This window comes from Photinus pyralis, unplaced genomic scaffold (genome assembly GCF_008802855.1).
Source record: "Photinus pyralis isolate 1611_PpyrPB1 unplaced genomic scaffold, Ppyr1.3 Ppyr1.4_LG10, whole genome shotgun sequence".
Lineage (NCBI taxonomy): Eukaryota > Metazoa > Arthropoda > Insecta > Coleoptera > Lampyridae > Photinus > Photinus pyralis.
The window spans coordinates 4103324-4108448 of NW_022170250.1; positions in this window are offsets into that span (position 1 = coordinate 4103324).

The window sequence follows — 5125 nt, forward strand, 5'->3', positions numbered from 1 at the left end:
AACTGCTGGAGAAATTAATTCCAAATTTGAAATTCAGTTCTAATTAATGGATTCACGAATTTTAAAAAGGTATTAGGTTACATTGTGCTAAAATAATTAATTACGAGCTTTAAATTTTCTGTTAATTATTCATTATCGTATTACAGAATTCGTTATGAGTGATTGTGCTCGAGTAATTAATTCTAATCTGGAAAGTTTACCGGTAATTGATTCACGAATTTGTAAGTGTATTAAATTACGCGAACTTGAGGCTGCTAATTAGTAATTAACGTAAATTAATTATGAGGGACTGTGCTTCAGTAATTAATTCTAAGCTTAAAATTTACCGGTTATTAAATATTGATTAGGAATTTTAAAGTGTATTAGGTGGTAGAGTAATTAATTCCGAACATGCGATTCGCTGCTAATTAGTAATTAACATATTATAAAATTCATTAAGAGCGACTATGGTCGAGTAATTAATTCCAAAGTTGAAATTAAGTTGTAATTAATTAATGAACGATTTTTAGGGTGTAATAAGTTAGATATCGTTAGATTAATTCATCTCGAACTTGAGATTCGCCGACTATTAATTAATGTAGTATAAAATTCATTAAGAGTAACTGTGCTTGAGTATGTAATTTCAAATTTGAAATTCATCGGTAATTAATTGATTAACGAAGTGTGTTAGATTGCGCTAGCTAGAATAATTAATTCCGAACTTGAGTTTGCTGTTAATTGATAATTAAAGCATTACAAAAATCATGAGCGACTGTGCTGGAGTAATTAATTCAAAATTTGAAATTTTCCGTTAAATAATTAACAAACTTTAAAGTGTATTAGGTTAAATTGTGCTAGAATAATTAATTACGAGCTTGAAATTTTCTGTTAATTTATTCATTAACGTATTACAGCATTCGTTATGAGTGATTGTGCTCGAGTAATGAATTCTAATCTCGAAAGTTTACCGGTAATTAATTGATTCACGAATTTATAAGTGTATTAAATTACGCGAACTTGAGGCTGCTAATTAATAATTAATGTAAATTAATGATGAGCGACTGTGCTTAAGTAATTAATTCTAAACTTAAAATTTACCGGTTATTAAAAGTTGATTAGGAATTTTAAAGTGTATTAGGTGGTAGAGTAATTAATTCTGAACATGCGATTCACTGCTAATTAGTAATTAACATATTATAATCGACTATGGTCGAGTAATTAATTCCAAAGTTTAAATTAAGTTGTAATTAATTAATTAATGATTTTTAAGGTGTAGTTGGATGTCATTAGAATAATTAATCTCGAACTTGAGATTCGCTAATTATTAATTAATGTATTATAAAATTCATGAAGAGTAACTGTGCTCGAGTACGTAATTTCAAACTTGAAATTCATTGGTAATTAGTTGATTAGCGAAGTGTGTCAGATTACGTTAGAATAATTAATTTCGAACTTGCGTTTGCTGTTGATTGATAATTAAAGTATTACAAAAATCATTATGAGCGACTTTGCTGGAGTAATTAATTCAAAATTTGAAACTTTCCGGTAAATAATTAACGAACTTTAAAGTGTATTAGATTAAATTGTGCTAGAATAATTAATTACGAGCTTGAAATACACTGTTAACAACTAACATGTCACAAGATTTATTAAGAATGACTGTCCCAGAGTAATTAATTCTAGAAATTTACCGGTAATTAATTGATTATCGAATGTTAATTCCGAACTTGCGATTCGCTGCTAATTAGTAATTAATTTATTATAAAATTCATTAATAGCGAATAGCTCGAAATTTACCGGTAATGAATTGATTAGGTAACGAAATTTTAAGTGTCTTTGGTTTGAGTGCACTCGAATAATTAATTTCAAGCTTGAGATTCGCTGCTAGTATTAATAATTAGTTTACTATAAAATGCATTAAGAGCCACAGTTGTCGAGTAATTAACTTCAAAATTGAAATTTATCAGTATTTAATTGACGAAATTGATTAACGAATTTGAAGGCGTGTTAGGTTAGATTGCTCCAAATTAATTAATTCCGAGCTTGAGATTTGCTGCTAATTGAGGGGGAAATCAAATTTTGTTTACACTAAAACTAAAAAATTTAAAAAAATTCCAAAATATTTAAAAAATCTAGGACAATTTTTAAAAAATCTACAAAATGCTAGTAGTGTACACCAAAATCCTCCCTCCCGCAGAGTCAACCACTTCATTTTGTGTGCACTAAAACTAGAATTCTAAAAAATTCTAGAAACTTCAAAAAATTGTATAAAATAAGAATTGTGTGCATGTGCGTTCGGAAAAATTCTAGAAAAGTTCTTAAAAAATTCTACAAAATTTTAAAAACAATTTTAAAAAAATTTTACAAAATGCTAGTAGTGTACACTAAAACCCTAAAATTCTAAAAGAAATTCTAACAAATTCTAGAAAATATTATAAATCGTATAGAATGATTGTGTGCATGTGAGTTCGGAGGAGTTCTAGAAAAATTCTTAAACAAATTCTAAAAAATTACATTTCTAAAAAATTCCAAAAAAATCTAAAAATTGTTAAAAATTGCATAAAATAATAATTGTGTGTACATATGCGTTTGGAAATAATTCTAGAAAAGCTCTTAAAAAATTCTAGAAAATTAAAAGAGTTCCAAAATATGTAGGTATCTAAAAAGATTACGAAAATTCTAGAAAATTATAAAAAAATTCTATAAAAATGTTAAGCAATTCTAATAAAATCTACAACATGTTTGTAGTGTAGACCAAAATTCTACTACTCTAAGAAGGACGTTTCTCGAGTAGGTAATTAATTCCAAACTTGAACTTTACTGGTATTAATTAATTAATGAACTGTAAAGTGTTAGATGCGTTAGAATAATTAATTCCGAGTTTGAGATTCTTTGCTGATTAATAAGTACTGTATAACTAATTAATTCGTAGACAGGTAGAGTTCCTATCCTCATTGGTTGCATCGTCTTTCGGGCTTTCGCGTCTTCTTTTCACACTTGCCGTTATTTGAGAATTTCGTAGTGCGATATTAGAAGGAAGATGATCTAATAAAAATGTCTCGAATTGTATCAATTGATACCTACATCAATAAACAAATAGTTTGCCAAGTCACTGTTAAAAATAGCAAATAATATATTCTTGTTCTTATGTAATTTATTCAAACAACATTGATTGCTTACATTTATAATTAAAATCTACGTCGTTGATTTGATTTTCGGATTTTCTCTTCCTCCTCAAAGAAGGTTTTCATTACTCCCGCAGTAGCCTGTATAATCTCATCAAATTTAAATTGACAACTGGAAATTTTGACGGACACTCTCAATTGCGACCAGATGTGCGTTAATGAGAGGAAGCAAGATTCCTGGATGGTGAATCAATATCCGTGCAACAAAAAAACTACTTTATTCGTGTATCGTTCGAATTCTTGCAGTTTCTTCGAATCCTTTCCATTCCTACACCTGACTTGTTTCATTTCATCTCTTAATTCTACCATTTCAAGAAATTCTTCATTAATGTTTTCTATTCTTCAAACTCCTCTCCTCCAATTTTCTTCAATTAATATCATTATTTCTTCTTAATAGTTCTTTCTAATTTTTTTGATGTTTCCAATTCTTCAATTTCTCGAACTCCTCGATATCTTTTTTGAATTCTTACACTTCTCTGAGTTTTTAGGTTCTTCATACACTAAAAACTCTTCAAATTTATGATTTTTCTAATTATTCTTGTTCTTCGGATTCTTCAGATTTACAACTAAGATTCTTCATATTCTTCAGTTTCTGCGAAATTCAAATTTCAAACTCTTGGATTTCATTTTCTTTAAACTTTTTTGATTTTTCGAGCTTTCTTTTTTTCGGATTCTTCAGATCCACTTCACTTTCTGCACAGGTAGTTACTCTGACTGAATTTTCAAAATTGTCCTTTTTTGTATTCTGCAAACTTTTTTGATATTTTAAATTATTTTTCTTCTTCCTTTTTTACTGATTCTTCGTCCACAGTTAAGATTCTTCATATTTTTCAGTTTCTGTGAAAGCGCAAGGTGTTATTCTCACTGAATCTTCAAAGTCATCTTTGTTTCGTTTTCTTAAAATTCTTTATTTTTTAAATTATTTCTCGGTTTTTTTGGATTTCTCACATCCACAACTAAAATTCTTTATATTCTTCCGATTCTGCGCAAGTGCAGGGAGTTTTCTCATTGTACGAGTATGTACAGGGTGGCCAAATAAGAATGCGAGGTACTGTATCTGAGAACCTCTCCATCGTAGAGGCTTGCGGTAAAAAAATTTATACTAAAACGGCCACGAGAAAAACCTGGAAAATATTTGAAGTTTCTGCAATGGCCGCTAGGGGGCGTGACTGCAATCTGGAATCTAAAAAAGTGATTTTTCTGTGAATTCTGCTACATTAACGTAACAAAAAAATGTCCGGTCTTTGAAGTTGACGATAATCTGAATAATTTTTGTTTGACAATTTTTCGTGTACCTCTAAAAATGAAGTGGTGGAGGGTCTTCAAAGGTTTCCGTAAAGAACACTCTGTATCTTCCAAACGACTGAGCCAATTTTAAGAAACTCGGGTTAGTTCAAAAGAGCTATTCTTCGGATACAATATTATAATATTTGAAGTTTTGTTAATTTCACATATCGCCGCTTGAGGGCTTTTTTCGACATTCCGACAGAAATGGTTAATTTTCCCAAAAAAATTAAATGCGTTGGTTTGATTTTTTTTCATGAAAAAGTAGCTAAATGATGCCTAAATAAGCTCGCGAAAACCGCATCTCGATATCTTGTTCCTAACCTAAAATTTAGGCCAAAGAAAATTTTATACCCTCAAAATTTTAGTTTTTTAAGCTATTTTTTCGGGAATTATTTTTATTATATAATTTGTGGCCCTAAGGTCGATCGATTTAAAAAAGGAAGCTTTTAATGCCGCCGTAAATGTTCGAAATGCTGGCCATCGCACGATATAAAAAATATATATCTCAAGATATCGAGATGCTGTTTTCGCGAGCTTGTTTAGGCATCATTTAGCTACTTTTTCATAAAAAAAATCGAACCAATGCATTTAATTTTTTTGAGAAAATTAACCATTTCTGGCGGAATGCCAAAAAAAGCCCTCAAGCGGTGATATGTGAAACTAACAAAACTTCA